At 47.9% G+C, this 20,295-nt stretch overlaps 1 protein-coding gene across 6 annotated transcripts in view; it reads left to right on the top strand.

The window, feature by feature from the left end:
- PKNOX2 (PBX/knotted 1 homeobox 2) overlaps positions 1–20,295 on the top strand; it is a 715,219-nt gene that overhangs the window by 74,658 nt on the left and 620,266 nt on the right. For all 6 annotated transcript variants that reach the window (XM_043500983.1, XM_038380894.2, XM_043500981.1 and 3 more), the window contains exon 2: positions 12,642–12,714. The gene's annotated coding sequence lies outside the window, so the exon portion shown is untranslated. The remainder of the gene's footprint in view (positions 1–12,641; positions 12,715–20,295) is intronic.

Raw genomic sequence — 20,295 nt, 5'->3', positions numbered from 1 at the left:
TACAGCTCAGGTGCTGCAGGAAAGAGCAGCTGAAAATCAGTCTCTCCCAACCTGAGGTTTCACTGCATACAGCCAGATTGTTCCTGCCATCCTGTCTGCCACAGCAGCTGCTCACTGCCTGGTTGTGGTTCTGAGCCATGGACTTGCTGCTTGCTTGCCCTGCTGTAAAGGGCTGGAGTTGCATTCCTCAGACATTGCCTCCTGATCCAGGTGCTCGCTCCTGTGTTCCTCTGGGCTGGATCTTGTGGGTGCTGCTGCAGTTGTGCATGTTGGTAATGATCCTTTCACTAAATGTTTCTGATCCCTGGAGGGTCATGTGAGCTGAGGGAGAACGTGGCCTGCTTTGTGAGTGATTAACATGGTGTAAGCAATCTGCATATAGAGAAAAGCCCTGCTGGTATTACATTAGTCTGTTACAGTTTCAAAGCTGGTGTTAAGTGGACATGATTTCTTCCTATGGACCATTAATTCTGTTTTATTGCTGGCCTGATGGCCATTACCCTTTTTTGCCAATGCATTCCTCCATTAGATTTGTACAATTAATAAATATGAGCTGCGGAGGTGATGCTAGCATCAATGGGATGGCAAGGAACGGGAATTTAGCCGGTGCTGCCTGTGTGTGTGCAGGGGGACAGCTGGTTCACAGTGGCCGTGTGTGTGAAGGCTGGGAGTAAGGCAGTGTGGCTGCTGTTCTCTGCAGGCTCCTGGATGCTGCAAACAGACTCCCTGTGCTGTGGGGAGCGGTGACCTTTGAGGAACAAAGGTCCTTCTCCTGCCCTAAATACTCCTTCGAGGGGCAACACTCCACACTGTCCAGGCTACTCACTCTGGGCAGCTTGGCTCTGTCTTGCCCTTGATCTGGCATCATATTCCAGTGAGTTAATGAGAACCTCCCTTCTGCTCAGTCATCTAATATGCTGAAGCCCATAGCCTGCTCCCCACTAGGGTTGCCAGGCATCTGGTTTTCAACCAGAACGCCCAGTCAAAATGGGCGTTAAAAGTCCAGTCAGCGCAGCGGGGCTAAGACGGGCTCCCTGCCTGGTTCCGCACAGACCCTAGGCGCAGGTCCGGCCAGGGGGCTATGCGCACTGCCCCGCCCCAAATGCCAGCCCCGCATCTCCCATTGGCCAGGGACCACGGCCAGTGGGAGCTGCGGAGGCGGTGCGTGCAGGCATGGGCAGTGGCCCTAATGGCCGCAGGGACATGCCAGCCACTTCTGGGAGCCGCCTGAGGTGAGCGCCGCCCGGAGCCTGCTCCACCTCCCGCACCCCAACCCATGCCCCAGCCCTGAGTCCCCTCCTGCACCCAAACTCCCTCCCAGAGTCAGCACCCCCCCCACACCGCCGCCAACCCTCTGCTCCAGCCCGGAGCCCCCTCCCACACCCTGAACCCCTCATTTTTGGCCACAACTCGGAGACTGCATCCCCAGCTGGAGCCCGCATACCCTCCTGCACCCAAACCTCCTGCCTCAGCCCAGAGCCCCCTCCTGCACCCCAAACTCCTCATCCCCAGCCCCACCCCCACCCCTACCCTGAGCCCCCTCCCACACCCAAACTCCCTCCCAGAACCTGCACCTACACCTCAACCCCCTGCCCTAGCCCTGAGCCCCCTCCCACGCCCAAACTCCCTCCCAGAACCTGCACCCACACCTCAACCCCTGCCCCAGTCCTGAGCCCCCTCCCACACCCAAACTCCCTCCCAGAACCTGCATCCACACTGCAACCCCCTGCCCCAGCCTGGAGCCCCTTCCTGCATCCTGAACCCCTCATTTCTGGCCACACCCCAGAGCCCGCACCCTCAGCCAGAGCCCTCACCCCTCCTGCACCGCAACCACCTGCCCCAGCCCCACACTCCCTCCCACACTTTGAACCCTTCGGCCCCAGCCCAGAGCCCCCTCCTGTACCCCAATCCCCTCATCCCCGGCCCCACCCCAGAGCCTGCACACCCAGCCGGAGTCCTCATCTCTGCCTGCACCCCAACCCCCACCCCAGCCCGGTGAAAATGAGTGAGTGATCGAAGATGAGGAAGAGCGAGTGATAGAGGGAGGGGGGGATGTAGTGAGCAGAGGCGGGGCCTTGGAGAAGGGGTGGCAGCTCTGAGAAGGGGCAGGGCAGGGGGTAGGACAAAAGTGTTTGGTTTTCCGCAATCAGAAAGCTGGCAACCCTACTCCCTACAGCCCCTCCCAGTGATTTGTGCAACTGTGCTGACCTTTGGAAAGTCAGTTCACCCCTGAGCTGCCAGTGTGGTGTGAGAAGCAGCACAGAGGGCCCAGTCCTATGGTGTCTTGCATCCATGACAAGTGTGCCTCGTGTTCATTAGAACTGGGCAAAACTTTTCAGACACGAAGTTTATTTGCCAAAAAATTTTTTGAGTTGAATAAAACTGTTTGCACATTTGGGTTACAGTTGCCTGTAATTGCAGGGATGATTGCAGACCTGGCCAGTCCTGTGCAAGGCAAAGACCAATTTTTCCAAATCACAACACAAGGACAGCCACTTTCCCTCCTGAAACAGCAAACAAGCAAACATGCCCATCTTTTCTAGGGGGAGGAAACCCCAAATGAAAGACTTTCTTGTTTAATTTCCTAACTCTGAAGATTGCTCAGAGTGATGGGTGCATAGTTGAACCTAAATAGAGTAGACTAGACTAGCAAACTGCTTACTGTGGCTGTAACTAGTCTGGAAGCCAAGGGACTCCAATGGCATTTTAAATGTGCTGCACTTTTTTAAAAAAATCCAGTTTTATAATTGGGTGGCTAGTTTTCTCTGCTTCTTTTCTTGCAACAGTCCTGTGATGTGTAATGTTCAGAGATTAGGACGGTGCGCTATATATTCACATAAATCCATGGCAAATGGACTTGCTTGCAGCTATTTTTCCTACCTAGAGCGCTGTTCCACCTGTTGGTCCATTCTGAACTCCGTTCACATTTGGCACATACTGTCTTGGGTCCAGTTGCGTCCGGCAGCCTAAGATATTTCATAGACTAAATGCTGCCTATTGGCAGCTGTTCCAAGCAGCAACTGGAACTTTAAGTATAGTGATGACTGGGGGTGAGGAAGTCTGCTCTGCCCTTCCCAAATGGCTGAACATGTTCCCCCTCCACTTGCCAGCTTGGCTCATGAGGGCCTAGGTTAGCCCTGAATGCAAGGGTTCCATATCGCGTCTAGTTGCAATGAAAAGGCTTCAGCACTTGTGCATCAGAAAATCAGTGGACTAAATTGTGCTGGGTCTGCCCTCTGAATTAGCTAGGCCAGCTCATCCACATGAGGTCCTGATTCCACCACTCCCAGCTGCTCTAGTCCAGGCAGTGCTTTAAAGCTGGGGTGGGCCAATGTTGACCTTAGAAGCACTGCAATAGGCTGGGCCAATGAGTTTCTAAGTTCCATAACTGTTCTTGAGGATTTGCAAAGTGTCATGTGGATCAGTTCAGCTGGGATGCCCAGCACCATGGATCTGCTTTTTTCCGGGGAAAAGGGTGGCAGCATGGAGCAAAGGGAGGATGGTGGCTCTGCAGCATGTGCATTGCCCTGCAGTGAAATAGTCTTGTAGGAGTTAATTCATGTACAAGGTGGATGTGGGGAGGGAAAGTTTAATGCTGAGAACATGAAAGTTGAAAGACTCCCCTGTAGTAGGGACATTCTGGCCCTGGAAACATTCAGCACCAGTTTCCATGACCCAGAGAGAGACACAAGGACTTTTGAATAGATTCCTTTTTATTTAATTTTAGCACGTGTTTTAAACTTCCCTTTGCACAAGTGATTCTCTGCAGTTGCACATGTGCACACGCACACACACACACACACACACACACAGAGGTTTTAATGATATAAACCTTCCCATCCTGAAGTTGGAGAAAATAGATAATTATTTCAAAGGGGGAAAATGACTATATTTAATGAATTTTACCTTCAAAAACATTTCATTAATTTACTTAACATTTATGGAAAAAATCCTCCTCTTTGCTAAGAGTATTCACAAACTTTGAAGGTGCAAATCTTTTTCCTGTTAGAGTGAGAGTGAAAATTGGCTTATAGTGGAACCCTCTTTGCAACCTTAATTTTGGAAGTAATGGAAACCAAGCAGGAAAATGGAGTTGCTCCCACTACCCATGCAGAATTTTATGTACAAAAGAACAGCCAAGTTCAGCGAGGTAAAACTAGCAGTGGGATATAGTGCGGGGCTCTGTTGTGTTCCACATTCAGCTTCCGAGGTCAAAAATTCCTGACATTCCGCTGCATGTCCAGTGCCTACTGAATCTTGGGAGATTGTTGCTAAAATCCAACATTGTCATTAAAAATGTCATGTGTGTGCAGAATATGGTGTGTGTGTGTACGTGTCTGTGTGTGTGTGTGTGTGTGTGTGTGTACGTGTCTGTGTATGTGTGATAAACCTTTATAACTCAGCCAAACCAAAACAGATGTTCATTGTCCAATTTCAGATTTCTACCCCAAACAGTTGACAATGTAGTAGCTGTGTGCAAATTGTTTTCTGGTGAATTATTTATTAATAATTTTACACTCTTGAGACACAAAAGTGGGAGCCATTTTTGCTCAATCTTTTAAGAAAAATTGCATTTGGAGAGAAAATTTTGGAAGCTTCAGAAAACTACAGACCGAAAGGTGAAAATTTGATAAATGTTACAAGCAAGTGCAACAGGATTCTTTAGAATAGAAACACTTAGACAACTGTAACTATATTGCAAACAAAAGATCTACATTCAAAGATGGAAAGTCAAGCTCTCAAAAATGAAGAAATGGCAGAATTAAGGTGACCTTTGCAACCTTAACTCTGTCCCTTTGTGTATATACATTACAAAACAGCTTTTAGTTATGGGGTCACATCATATTTTTCCCACAGGCCCCATACCTCATTCAGTACACTGCAGTGACAGTGCTTGACAGTTCAATATTTCTTTTCATCCTTACCATGCTGTGTGCAGCTCCTGTCTTTTCTACTGCCACCATCTGAACAATGCACCAAACACAGAATTTCCTCCTGGGTTTTTCTTGGTGCTCATCACTGTAGTAACTTAGTCTCACAAGCATTAATAAATGCTAAAGAAGAACAACTTTCACTTTGTAATCAATGAACATAGATTGTCTCTGGATAATCTTTTTTTGGGTTTAATCTCTTTGAATCTCTTTCCCCCATTACCTGTAATTATAGCTGCTGTTTTTCTCATCATCTAATCTTCCGGTAAAAAAAGGAGTATACAACTGAGCATTTTCATGTGTGTTAGTAATCTGCAAGCCCATCATTGGCTCCAGCTATACTGAGAAATGAGCCTCTAACTGAAAACCAGGTGAAAATACGACTCCCAGCTCCTGCTCATCTGTGTCCCACTGGGGCTTGGCTGCCTGTTGTCTGCACCCTGGTTAAGTGATGGGAAGTGATTTGAGCACCCCTGGAATCTCAGGGTTTGCAAACTCCACAGGCCATTTTTGGATCTACTAAACAAGTCTAAATTCTCTAACCTTTCACTCCTGTAATTCCACCCTGGTTTTGTTGTTTTTCCAGGGGAGTGCCAACTTAGAAATGTGGGTTTTCCCTCGCCAAAGGTTATGTTCTCTGTTTGGGCGGGACAACATGCTCAAGAGCTAGGCTGGCACAAGTGTGCAGATGGTACAGTGACTAGATCTATCTCCTCTCTGTTCCTTTGTTCAGCAGAATGCAAAGCGATTTGCACTTAAGGTCAAAACAAATGTTTGAACCCAGGATGTCTGAGTGGGTTCCACATGAATAACATGAGTTTGCCCTGCTGTACAATTATTGCAGTAATGCCCAGCAGCCCCCATCCTGGACCAGGACCCTATTATGCTGGGAGCTGTACGAACACATAAGAAAGATGGTCCCTACCCCAAACACTTAGGGCCTGTCTACACTTACCTCTGGAGCAATTGATGCAGCGGGATCGATTTATCGCATCTAGTGAGACACGATAACTCGACCGCCAAGCGCTCTCCCGTCCACTCCGGTACTCCACCGGAGCGAGAAGTTTAGGCGGAGTCGCTGGGGCAGCGTCAGCAGTCGACCCACCGCAGCGAAGACTCCGCGGTAAGAAGCTCTAAGTACGTCGACTTCGGCTACGCTCTTTTCGTAACTGAAGTTGTGTAACTTAGACCGACTTAGCTCACCCCCCCCGCCCCCCAGGGTAGACCAGGCCTCACAGCCGGGGTGGCCAACCTGGGACTCTGGAGCCACATGCGGCTCTTCAGAAGTTAATATGCAGCTTCTTGTCTAGGCACCGACTCCGGGGCTGGAGCTACAGGCGCCAACTTTCCAATGTGCCGGGGGGTGCTCACTGCTCAACCCCTGGCTCTGCCACAGGCCCGGCCCCCCATTGGGGGGAGCCGGAGGGGGCACCTGAGGCGGGGACACTTACTGGAGGTGGGGGCATGTTGCTCCCTCTTACGGTGGCAGGGCAGCTGGCACAAGCCCAAGACATAGTGACGGCCCATCACTCAGTGCCTCTCTGTGGGACCCCCCCTCCCCAGGGCTGAAAGCCAAGGCCTGGGGGTGGGATCCAGCAGCTGTGGATGCAGGGGAGGGACCAATCGGGAAATGGACCAATCGGGGCTCTTTCTGAGCTGCAACTTCTGCTTTGGAAAAATCTCAGATATTACCTGTTATTTGAAAAATCTGCCCGGACAGAGGGCGAAGCCTCAAAAAAGAGGTGATGTCCTGGAAAACTTGGATGTATGGTAACCGCTCTGCAATCTCTCTGCATCCCTCACGGCCACCCCGCCCTCCTGCTTTGCAGCCCTTCTACTCACAGCTACTCTTGGGCTGTCACTCAGCGCTGACTGAACGGGCAGGCAGGTGATTTGTTAACCCTATGGCTGCTGAACCAGCATGGGGTGTACAGACATCATGACATGTTCATGTTAAAGTGACATTGACATGGGTTAACTGTTGGATCCATGTTCAAGGTGTCACCTTCATGCTCCATCCCTTGTATTCTAAATGAATCTATAAATCTCATAGGTTTTAACACTGCAAACATCAGTGATTTTAACATCAGAAGGGATCCTTAGATTATCCTGTCTGACTTCCTCTATAACACAGGGCAGAGAATTCCCTCTAGTTTTCCCACTATTAAGCCCATTAGCTAGTGTTAGGCTAAAACATATCTTACAGAAGGCATCCAGTCTTGAAACCCTCATCTCCTGAAAACCCAGCCCAAGTTAAGTTGATAGAAAGGAATCTGAATTATGGTGGGTAAAATGTAAGAAGAAAGTAAACAGGATAAAGACAGAATCTAAATAGCAAAGAGACAAATAAAAACAAGCTATTCTGCATGTACATCAGAAGCAGAGGCACCCGGGGGAGGAAATTTGGGTTCCTGGACTGTCTGGAGGTAAAAGAAGCAATCAAGCAGATAGTGACATCGCTGAGATGCAAAATGATTTCTTTGCATCGGTCTTCACCAGACCTGCCCTTTTGCAGTGATGAAGATGAGGCACTGCCAGAGACTGTAGTGTCACAAGAATAGGTGCTGGATGAAAATGATAAATTTAAGAGTAGCAAGTCCTCAGGACCAGATGGAACAGTGAAGAGGTCTATGGGAATTCCAGGCTGAAGGTTCTCAGCTGCCAACAAAATGTGCAAGGTTGAATTTTCAAAAATATCCAGTGTGGTAGAAGCACAGATCCCATTGAAAGTGAATGGGACATGTGCTCCTAACTCACTTAGGAGCTTTTGAAAATTCCACTTGCAATCACTTATTAACATCCTCTATTATACTGAAGTACAGGAGAATGGAAAGTGCAGTACAGAAAAGACACTTGGGGAAGTCCTGAGGATTACAGAGTAGCATGACTTATTCCAGACTCAGGAAAATGGGCTGAAATGATCATTCATAATAGAATTATAAAACATCTAGGTGTACAGGATATGATAATGATAAAGCACCATGGCTTTGTAAAGGAAAATTGTGCTTTAATCTAGTTGAATTATTGAGCATGTCAACAAAATAATGGCTAAAGGAGAACCATTTAATGTCATTTATGTCTGCTTTCAATGGCTCCTCCCTAAGAAGCTACTAAAATTAGGTAACTAATCATGGGATGAGAGCTAAAGTACAACTATGGATTAGAAACTGGATCTGAGGGGAAAAAAGAGTAGAACTAAATGGACAATTGCCAACATAATACAAGGTTAAAGATGGGTGCCCTATGGTGCTGCTCTCACATGAGTTTGGTTTAATATTTTTTAGCATGGTAAAATTTGCAGGTGACACAAAATTATTTAGATTAGTCAACAGTGAAAAAGGCTGGAAAGGGACCTGACCAAGGCCCTACTCCAGCACAGCGCTTAAGCATGTGTGTGACTTTATGCACATGAGTAATTCCCCCGAGGTCAATGTAACTCCAGAGGGGCTGAAAGTTATGTGTGTGCCTTGCTGGTAAAGGCCCAAGTTAGGTGCATGGGCAGCCAGAAGACAGGAAATGAGTTGTGGCAAAAACAAAGTAATGCAAATGGGAAGGAATAATCCAAACCGCTCATACACGTTGCTGGGTTCTAAATTAAGCATTACTACACAGACCTGAATGTCACTATTAGCAGCTCAGTGAAGACTTCTGCTCAGTGTGGTGGTCACACTGTTACCGTGCATATAGAATGAGAAAGAACACTCAGTGTCTCATGACAGGGCCTACTTGCCCTAAGGGTACGGAATAGTGTGTTGGAGCCAGAGTTGGGGGATCCTTGTCTTTTACATGGGTCTTGGGGAGCAGCTAAACTTCTGGTCCCTTTGCAAGGCTTGTGGCCCTTTTCAGGTAGTGCTGCTTCCTTGTCATTTTGCATCCCTGTATGGGACAAAGTGCCATGAATAAATGTGTAAATTAGAAAATAATGGAGTGCTTTCCAGTAACTAGTAATTTCACTAATGGCTTATTAAATCGGGGACAAAGAGTACAGTTTGGCCCCTTCCCTCTCTCCATATATCTCTATTTCTGAGACCTCATTCAGCTTCTTTGTGTAGAGCTGATGTGAACAGCCTCACACTGGCCAATTCACCCATGTTATGGGACTTTGAAATAGCACATTGTGCCTTGCATATTATTTACCTTTTTCTGAAAGCCTCTCTATTTGCAGCCAGAATGTAGAGTTGATTCAAATGTTATAATTTTGCACAACCTGCAAAGAGATGGAAAGATGTGGCTATATGCTCCTTCATGTGTCTTTCTCCAAGCCACAGAGAGGGTAAGTAAGGAACCCGCAGGGCCCTTTGTTACACTAAATTCTATGTTTAAAGAGCTATTCTATTCCTGTTGTGTTCTGGCATTTGAATCTCTGAGCCAGACTCTCCTATCACAGATGCTGGAGCAAATCAGGAGTCCTGCCATTCAGCCAATGACACTGCACTAGGGAAAACTAGCAAAGTTCTCTGTGTTTCCAAAGGGAAACACTGGGAATAAAAGGTGGGCTCTCTCCACAGGGGGATGTGAGTCAGCTCCCTGTCTCTATTCCAGAATGTTGCTAGGCTCTAGTAAGGACATATTTTTATTTATTATTTTTTGAAAAGCTGAGTAAGAAGAAAGGCCCCTTCTGGGTTCCCTTTGCACAAAGCTCTGCTGTCTGACTCTGGAAGCAGCTGCTCTCTGGAGACCTCAGCTGCTGCGTCTCTGGTAACTGGCAGCTGGCGAAGGTGCCTGTGGGCTCTGTCCTGTCCGTGAAATAGCCAGTGACGTGTTCCTACAAAGGAGAACATGACACAGTCTGCTGTGTCAGTCCTGGGGAATTGCATAGCTCCACAGGCCTGTGCTCCTGTAAAGAGAAAAGGGCAAAAACCTTCATTGACTTGTTCTTCCTGTTCCAAGGACATTCTTCCTTCACGTGGTTCTGAAGCTCCCTCATATTTTTGCAATGTGATTTAGCAGCGATGTTAAGGAGCGACTGTCATCTCTCATGTGCAGCACAAACAGCAAAGAGAAAGCTCCACTTAGCCAGTTGGGACAGAGGCTGGTCTACGCTACCATGATAAGTCGACCTAAGTTACACTGCTCCAGTTACGCGAATAATGTCGATGTAGCTTAGGTTGACTTACCATGCTGGGTCGACTGTAGATGCTCTCTCGCCAGCTTCTCTTACTCTTTTCTGGGAGGTGGAGTACAGGAGTCGCTGGGAGAGCACTCTGCGATCGATTTAGCAGCCCCCTAAATTGACATGGCTGCATTGATCACAGCAGTGCCAATCTACCAGTAAGTGTAGCTTCCAAAGGGAGTTTGGGACAACAGGAAGAAAGAAACTACAAAAGGATATTGTTCCCTCATTTCTTCCTGTTTAATCGGTCCAATGCTCAGAGGTTAAAGGGAGAGGAGCCATGTGTCTCTTCTGTTTGGTGTCTCTTGTGCTATGTGTATAGAGTTGCCAAGTGTCCGGTTTTCAACCAGCTGTTAAAAGTCCAGTTGACTGTGCAGCAGGGCTAAGGCAGGCTCCCTGCCTGCCCTGGCTCCATGCAGCTCCCTGGAAGTGGCCGGCATGTCCGGCCCTTAGGCGTAAGGGCAATCAGGGAAGCTCTGCATGCTGCCCCCAGTGCCAGCTGTGGGGGCGGCGCCTGTGTGCATGGGCAGCGTGCACCAAGCAGAGCCGCCTGGCTGTGTCGCCGCCTAGGGGCCGGACATGCCAGCTGTTTCCGGGAGCTGCGTAGAGCCAGGGCAGGCACGGAGCCTGCCTTAGTCCTGCCGCGCCACTGACTGGGAGCTGCCTGAGGTAAGCACTGCCCAGCTGGAGCCCACACCCCGAAGCTCCTGCCCCAGGTCGGAACCTTCTCCCTCACCCTAACTCCCTCCCAGACCCTGCACCCCAAACCCCCTGCCCCAGGTCAGAACCCCCTCCCACATCCAAACTCCCTCACAGAGCCTGCACCCCTCTCACACCCCAACCCCATACCCCAGACCTGAACCCCCTCCCTTTCTGCACCCCAACCCACTGCACCAGCCCAGTCAAAGTGAGTGAAGGTGGGGGAGAGTGAGTGCCAGAGGGAGGGGGGCTGGAGTGAGTGGAGGCAGGGCCTCAGAGAAGGGGCATGACCTCAAGGAAGTGGTGGGGCAAGGGTGTTTAGTTTTGTGCAATTAGAATGCTGGCAACCCTACATCTGTACAGGCTTCCTCCATCAAGAAGATACTTACATTTCAGTGGCTAATTTCTCAGGATGATTAGCTGATGAACTACTTCTGTGCTTCATAGCCTCTCTTCATCCTGATTTGTGCCTCAAGGTGGCAGATAAATTCAGTTGGATAGTGTTTCCTTTTATTCTATTTGCAAAGCATCACAAATACCCCCAAGGAAACCTTTGTCCCACCCAGCCCCAGCAAAATTCTTTGCAAAGCATACCTTGCATTACCCACAGCTACTCTGGAAGGGTTTGGAGAGCTTTAAAAGACTGTTGTTGGGAATAGTTTCCCTATGCATAAAGAGAGCTAGCCTTGTTCTCCAGGAGTTCCACCAGCTGGCTCTGGAGGAAGAGCGAAACCTGCTGGTGGCGCTTAGCACTATGTCTCTTCTCTCTGACCTAACCAGGTGGTTGAGCTCCAGTTGTAGGAGGGCTACACGGCTGAGGTTTGATCCAGTGAAGACCAAGAGAACGCATGATGATTGGGGGAAGAAAGTGTAAGAAATGGTGGCGATTAGGGGCGTCTCCTTGGCTGACGTGTTGCCCACCCCTTGTTATAGGGGTTTGCAACTGCGGGAGCAATGTTGGGTCCTCAGTTGTTCCTAGTTGCTCAGGTAGCAGTGCGGACCAGCAGTGTCTTTCATTTGCCCTTGTTAGGAAGGGTGTGAGGGCTTTGCTCCAATGATCCCAGCCTTTGGCATCTCCAGATTAGACCCAGCAATGTGCTCTTTATGGAGTTGCACAAATTAAGGAGCAGGTGATATCTGGGGTTCTCTGCTTGGTGTCCGCTTCTGGAATCCTGATTGTAAACCTATGACCTCACTCCTGTTCTGTTCTTTCATTTGTTGTCCTCTGGAATCTGTTGATCCCTGTGGTTTTTCCTGGTCATTCCCATCTGAAGATGGGGAGACCCTTCTAGTTTACTAGATGGATCCCTTTCAGGGATCCCTCATGTACATGGGGACCAAATAGGCCTCTGCACTGAATGAGGAGTCCTGTGGAAGGACTAGTATGTGATCATGTAACTAATGTAATGCATACATATACACGAGGGGGGCAAATTAGCGTTGTCTGGGCAACCTTAGTTCTTGTGTTTCCTAACTTCTGAGTTTTTGATTTTGCAACTTGAATAATATTCTTTTAACACAGGGTGTTTTTAGCCTCCAAAATGCACAGAAATTGTCAGGACAGCAACATTGCCCCAATTTAATTAAGAAATTCTTACTTTCACCCATTTCTACTTTAAGGGCACAATTATAGAGCTACCCAGAAGAGTGTGTTGGGGTGCAGCTTGCTCCCTGCAGGAGGCGTGGTGGGATGTGTGTGGCAGTTTGCTCCCTGTAGCCCCTGCATCCTGGTCAGCTGATTTACAGCACAACACGTGCATACTTTGAGCCTAGGAACTGAGCTCCATGTTGAGCTTATCCCACCTCACAGATCCATCTCAGAGTGTTAATTTTTGCTCTGACATCTGCTCTCATTCTAGTAATTTCCTCTCTAATAAAAACCGTTTTTAAAATATCAGCAGGTACCATCGCGGGTTGGATCCTGAGGCTCCTCTGTCCTTCATGCTGATCCACTGAAAGAGTCTCTGAACTGTAAGTAGCTTTGATTGGCATTTTCTCCTGTTTTTCATTGAGGTTATGGGTTAAAGATCAGGCCAGAAATTTGATATTTGGCTGCACTGCACTGTGTAATGAAACATCTAACAATGAACTAGTCAGGATTTAAAATACAGTGTAATTCTAATTAGATTAGTCTGAATGTGACAAAGGAGCCCTGTAATATGACATTCTATTTAATTAGTCTTTATTGATTGTGCTTTAAGGTAGACTTCATATACTATGTGTGTAATTAGCTCTACTGCAGTACATGGTTGGCACAAGTTTGACTCGTCTGAACCTGACACTTGTAGCATAAAGATTTCCTTTCTGTGTGGAGGTGAAGGGCCAGGCCCTGCCATTTTCACTAAACAAAGGTTCTGGCCTGACCTGTTCCTACATTTGTGTGTATGCGGGGGACTAGGCTACATCCTGTGGATAATTTACTTGTCTGCTTGTTGCACTGTTTATATACAACTGCCCATGTGGTTACAGAAAAAGTTACATCTCCTGGCCACACCTGCTCCCAGGTAAACACCCCGACAGCCAGAAGTCAGAATCACCAGAAATAGTCTTATAAAAGCCTACCCATCCCTGTGGCATTCCTTGGCATGGGGACCTCGCCTTGGCAGGGGCTGCTCCCAGTGTTGCTTGGTGCAGTGGAGATAGGTGACTGATGGAGTGGAGAAGAGGTTGGTAAAACAGCAAAGAGGCAGATTTCTTGTAGCCCTTGTCTCTCCTGCTGCAGGGGCTAGTTGAGCATTCGTTCTCTCCCATGATGGGATGAATGTAGATGGCTGAGTTTGTTCAGTGGGCATCAGCCAAGATTGACTTCCTTATGTGGAGTTTTAAGCTCTCCCAAGGTATATTCAAAACTCAGTTTTTGGCAATTTGCTGCATCTCTGAAGGCACCTGGTGGAATTCCCTTTAATAGTACATTGGCATCTAACTAGTCCATGAAATTATAAATGATTAACCATTATCAGCAAATATCGTCACCTCTGTGTAAAAATAGATTGACTGTAATGAGCATTTGAATAAATCATAAGAATGGCTAGCCTGATATCATATAACATCATGCAGATGGCTGAGCAAGAAGCATACTGAGCCCTGCCACCGTATGGCTTGCTGATTTCAGTGCTGGCAGAGTTAGTGATTGAAGGTTGTAACTTGCAGGGCATCTCATTTTGGCAGTCACATCTGTCTGTCCATTTGTCCATGTGGTACATATACATGATTTCTTGAGTATCCAGCTCAACAGAAAAATAAGAAACTGAAACTTCTGCACATCTGCCTAAAATCAGTCATAATACTAATGGTGTGATATGCACAAACGCCCTGGAAAAAGTCATGACTGTGTGAAGAACTCAGAGATGAGCTGTTACCATGTTATTCTTTGGTCGTTCTAGAACAGCAGCCAATGGAATGATTATGTTTCCTATATGTTCCTCCATCCCCATGTACATTCCTATATTCTTAGACCTTTGTGTTCTCCTCTGTAGCTAGCCATCTTGATGTGCAACTCTTCTTTGCTGAAGTGTTAAAATATCCTGGTGGCGACTTCTAGGGTATATTATGTGGATTGGTACAGGTGATTGCTTGATTCTTCATTTCTGCTCCCATCCCTTGGGCTGTCATAATTCACCTCTAAGTCTTTGATAAAATATCAGTGCTTCATTCGAGGCCTCTCTTTTCTCTCACTCTGGTGGCTGGTAATGACATAGTCTGGCACAGTATTATGATTGACAGAACTTGTAAGCTTAAAACAGAATTCCTTGTGGCCTGAATCTTTGGAATCATTTGTAGGGGTTTCCCCTTCCCAGGTCCTTTGTGTATGTGCCTGGCTCACATCAATTAGCAATGGCAATCCTGTGTGTTGCTTTGCTCACGCACTTGTCAGAGTGGGAGAGAACACCAGGCACTGGGAATGTGTAACTAAGATTAGGAGTTGTTGCTTATTCTCTGCGCTATACAGCTCGCTCCTGGACTTAGTTTTCCAGACCGTGAACTTGTGCTTGTTCTGAATGAACAGCTGTATAAAAGACCAAGCAGATAGCTGTCTTTGTCCTATAGTATCCCACTGCGTGATCTAAGCAAAAGACACCCATTGCTGTTTATGGCAGCATCTCTGCAGTAAAGTACCTCAATTATTTGGGGACCTCCGAAGGAGCAGACTAGCCATTATAGCAAAGAACTTTTAGGGATACTTCTTGATATTAGATATTGGTGCAGGAACAAGTCCCCAGGAGTCACCATGAGATGGTTCCCTAGAGCATGTTTGCTGGTGCTTGCTCTAGTTTAGGTTCCCTGGGGGTTAGCTTGTGGCCAGGCCCAACCATTTAGAGACCTCATGCTTCCAGGCTGGCTTTATTTCTAACTCTGCCTTCTCTGTTCTCCATTGATGGGGTTTCCAGAGCGAGATGCTACCCTGGAAATCCAGTTAAGTGCAGAGAGTGACCTGAGGCTGTTATCTTTCTGGGAGAATCTTTGCAGGGCTAGTGAAGGAAGCATCTATGTAGATTATTGAAGCCACAGATGCCTTCTGCAAGGTTTTAGAGAAGGGGAGGAGAGTAAGGGAGGATGTTTGTCTGATTCTGAGAAATAAGGGAATTGTGGAGATTATGTTCAAACTGGGCATTGGCTGCTAATCTCTCCCCCCATTACATGTGGATGGGGGAGGGAGGTCTTGCACAAACAGTGCCTTCTGCTCATGAATGCTGGAGGATGATGCAGCAGAGTAAGTATAGTGCACCCCAGTTATGGTACATTCTTATGTGCTAGTTCTGGTCAGGAAGAAAGCCCAGGCTTCCAGGGATCCCACTCATGCTGTGTGTGTTTGTTCTATAATACAGTTTGTTGATGTGGTGATCACTTTGACTTCAGGAGCTTTCTGCATCTTTCCCCCGGGGAGGCTGTGAATTACTATGGATGTTCTCCAAGAGGCACTGTAGGTATTGGGGTGACCTGAGACCGTAGCTGGGTGCCAACATCGCATCCTACACATCCATCTTCATTAGCCCATCAGATAGAAGAGGAAGGAGTCGCTTGGCTATAAAATGTTGCTCCGTTATAAAGTGTCTCTACGTCGCCCAAGAGTTTATGTCCTCTAGGCTTAGTTTATTGCTGAGCAGTGACCTCTCTCTTTCTTGGAGACTGGGAATATATTGCTTAGCAACAGCTGATCTGATGGGGCACTTGTTTTATGTGTCTTTCTTCACCACTGATTTATTTCTCCTTTCAGGGGGAGGTTGTTTGTCTAATTTTGAGAAACAAGTGAATTGTGGGGATTATATTCAAACTGGAGCATTGGCAAATTCTCTGTAATTTACATCAGTAGTTGATCTATTTGTTTAGGACTGAATTTTGGCTTTGCCACAAGCCCCAAGGCAGGGGCAGCATGTTGTCACATCACCCCAGGAGCACAGCTTGGAGAGTCACAATCTGCTGTCTGGGTCCCCCTGCTCCAGAGAAGGTGGTTTGTGAAGACCCTGGGTCTGGGGCAGCTGGTTTGCTCGTGGCACAGGGAAGCAGGGAGAGACAGGGAATAGTACCACTGTGAAGGCTGTTCTCCTTCCCCACCATGCGGGTAGCTGGTGCTGCAGAGTAAAGGGTTGCCTTGCCCTCCCTTACTCTCCTGCACAGGAGCAATAAGTGTGCCACAATTTCGATTTCAGTATAGACGAAGCCCAGCACTTGAAAGGGACACTTGAAAACACAGTAATAGGAGCTACAAATATGCATTGTCTAAAGCTGTAGCATAACTGCCTGCCTCTCAGCTTCTCAGCTGTCCCCAGCCAGGGGTTGGTCCTGGGGCCGGTTTTGTTCAACATCTTCATTAATGATCTGGATGATGGGATTAATTGCACCCTCAACAAGTTCGCAGATGACACTAAACTGGGGGGAGAGGTAGTTATGCTGGAGGGTAGGGATAGGGTCCAGAGAGCTAGACAAATTGGAGGATTGGGCCAAAAGAAATCTGAGGAGGTTCAACAAGGACAAGTGCAGAATCCTGCACTTAGGAAGGAAGAATCCCATGCACTGCTATAGACTAGGGACCAAGTGGCTAGGCAGCAGTTCTCCAGAAAAGACCTAGGGGTTACAGTGGACGAGAAACTGGATATGAGTCAACAGTGTGCTCTTGTTGCCAAGAAGGCCAATGGCATATTGGGCTGTATTAGTAGGAGCATTGCCAGCAGATCGAGGGAAGTGATTATTCCCCTCTATGCAGCACTGATGAGGCCACACCTGGAGTATTGCGTCCAGTTTTGGTCCCCATACTACAGAAGGAATGTGGACAAATTGGAGAGAGTCCAGCAGAGGGAAACGAAAATGATTTGGGGGCTGGGGCACATGACTTATGAGGAGATGCTGAGGGAACTGGAGTTATTTAGTCTGCAGAAGAGAAGAGTGAGAGGGATTTGATAGCAGCCTTCAAATACCTGAAGAGGGGTTCCAAAGAGGATGGAGCTCAGCTGTTCTCAGTGGTTGCAGATGACAGAACAAGGAGCAATGGTCTCAAGTTGCAGTGGGGGAGGTTTAGGTTGGATATTAGGAAAAACATTTTCACTAGGAGGGTGGTGAAGCACTGGTATGGGTTACCTAGGGAGGTGGTGGAATTTCCATCCTTAGAGATTTTCAAGGCCCGGCTTGACAAAGTCCTGGCTGGGATGATTTAGTTGGGGGTGGTCCTGCTTTGAGCAGGGGGTTGGACTAGATACCTCCTGAGGTCTCTTCCGACCCTAATATTCTATATGCCCAACCCCCCATTGCAGCTTTCCCCTAAGAAAAATGCCTCTCTCTGCTGCCTTTGCACTCTCGCAATGGCCACTCAGCCTCATGTGTGTAGTGACGCACCCAGAAGGTCCGCCAGCTCTGGGTATGGGAGAAGCATTCCACAGGAAATCAGCCCCCCTCTTCTGAACTGAGGGGCACCTGATTGCCGCCGTGGTCTTTCAAAAAGGCAGGTACCAAACTGATTAGGGCTGATTAGGGCTTTATCAAAGACAACACCTGGAGCTCCACCCAGAAAGCCACAGGCAGACTGCTTATGGAGTGCTGGCATCGTGCTGCCATCCTGAGGCACCATGTTACAAGCTGTCAAGCTCCTTTCCCATTCTGAACTCTAGTGTACAGATGTGGGGACCTGCATGAAAACCCCCTAAATTTATTTTTACCAGCTTAGGTTAAAACTTCCCCAAGGTACAAACTATTTTACCTTTTGCCCTTTGACTTTATTGCTGCCACCACCAAGCTTCTAACAAATATATAAAAGGGAAAGAGCCCGCTTGGAAATGTTTTTTTCCCCCAAAATCCTCCCAAACCCTACACCCTCTTTCCTGGGGAAGGCTTGACAAAAATCCTCACCAATTTGCATCGGTGAACACAGACTCAAACCCTTGGATCTTAAGAACAATGAAAAAGCAATCAGGTTCTTAAAAGAAGAATTTTAATTGAAGAAAAAGTAAAAGAATCCCCTCTGTAAAATCAGGATGGTAAATACCTTACAGGGTAATCAGATTCAAAACATAGAGAATCCCTCTAGGCAAAACCATAAGTTACAAAAAGACACAAAAACAGGAATATCCATTCCATTCAGCACAGCTTATTTTATCAGCCATTTAAAGAAATCATAATCTAACACATATCTAGCTAGATTACTTATTAAGTTCTAAGACTCCATTCCTTTCTGTTCCTGACAAAAAACAACACACAGACAAAAAGAACCTTTGTTTCCCTCCCCCCCAGCTTTGAAAGTATCTTGTCTCTTCATTGGTCATTTTGGTCAGGTGCCAGTGAGGTTATCTTAGCTTCTTAACCTTTTACAGGTGAAAGGGTTTTTCCTCTGGCCAGGAGGGATTTAAAGGTGTTTAACCTTCCCTTTGTATTTATGACACAAGCAGCCTGCACATTCTGCATCAGCTTGAGTTTTGGCTAGGCTCAAGGTGTAGCGCCATCAAGAACACATTGCAGGGCCCAGCCTCGAGGTGATAAAGGCAAATCAACTAACAAAGCCCCTGCGTTTGAAAGACACATTCACAATTTTCTGGCCAGGTGGAGCTGGAAAACAAGCCTGCCTGGTCACAGGTGCCAGGAGCCTTGTGGAAAGGGCAGGGGCAAGGCTCCCCACTCACCCAGCCAGGCACTGTAGGGCATAGGTGCTGACTCCATGGGTGCTCTGGGGCTGGAGCACCCACAGGAAAAACATGGTGGGTGCTGAGCATCCACCGACATCCCTGCTGATCAGCATCTCCCCCTCCCAGTTCCTCCCACCTGCTGGGATCAGCTATTCTGCGGCATCCAGGTGACTCTGGGGGGGAGAGGGAGGAGCAAGGGTGGGGCGTGCTCAGGGGAGGGGGCAGAAGAGGATGGGAAGAGGCGGGGCAGGGGTGGAGTGGGGGCTGAGGGGAGGGGAGGGGAGGTCTGGGGCAGAGCTGGGAGGTGAAGAAAGTCAGCGCTTCTGCTGCAGGGAGTAAGGAAGCTCCTGCAGGGCCCTGAGTTAACAGAAAAAATGTGACCCTTTCCTCTGTACTGTTCAGAACAAGCTGATTGCACAGGTGAGCCTTCCATCCACTTCTCATTCTTCTCACACCAGTGGCCATGTGTGCCTGAGCCTGGAGCCCCAGGTCACCATGCACCTGGAAGGGAATGGCCAGTGAGGCAGCTCACCTTCTGGTGTCTGGGAAGGTCTGTGTGACAGCCATGCCTGTCTACAATGGTAGATAGTGAGGCTTTTCTCCAGTCTACATGGCTGTGAAGAACGTAGACTTGGCTGAGGTATCCTTGAAGTTTCTGAGATTTTGGATTCAGTCCTGAGAGCTTCAAAAATCCCCTAAAGCCAAAAATTGAGCTCAAAAGTTGAAATGAGGCAGAATAGTGAGAGGGTGGCCACTGGCCTTTAGGAGGTTATACTCCAGCTTGGCTTCCTCTGTGTCTTTGCACAGATCCTCAGAGGAGGGAATGAGGGCTGGGGGGCTGCAGGAAACACCAGAGACAGAAGGGGAGCTGTTTGGTGCGGTAACCTCCACACTCCTGTCACTGCAGGGCTTAGGTTTTAGAGCAGTTTCAATGGTATGATGGGTGGAGATGTTGTTCTGGGAGGACTTTGAGGACTAAACCCTGAAGGAGAAGACAGGTGGCCTGTGTGGCTGGTATTTTATTGCTGATCCACCTGCTGAATCTTGCTGCTGAATTTCAGCCTAGCAGCTTACTTAAGATGCAGGCGCTCACCTTCTGTGGTCCGGTCCCTACGTGCTTTGATACAAGGATGGGGCTGAATGATGGAGGATCAGCAGACTGTTATGTTACAGAATGAAGCAATTTGTCATCATTGCCTACATGTATAATAAATAGGCTGTTTCCTTAGCCCCTCTACTGAGATTCAAGTGAGAAAATCAAAGCACACGCTTTGAGTAACCACTGGGAGCGGGGTAAGAATGTGGGTAGTGACCACATTCCCCTTATCTGGGACAGGTCACCATCTCCTGTGATTTGAGTTGGGATGCTCCCATGCTGCAGGCAGCTGTCTTGACAGGCTACCCTAGATAGAGCCTCCAGGATTCCAGATGGGTCTGAGGAAGG

Source organism: Dermochelys coriacea, chromosome 22, assembly GCF_009764565.3.
Source record: "Dermochelys coriacea isolate rDerCor1 chromosome 22, rDerCor1.pri.v4, whole genome shotgun sequence".
In the NCBI taxonomy this organism is placed as follows: Eukaryota; Metazoa; Chordata; order Testudines; family Dermochelyidae; genus Dermochelys; species Dermochelys coriacea.
Note: the sequence above shows the minus strand (reverse complement) of the source record. Positions and strands in the feature narration are given on the sequence as shown.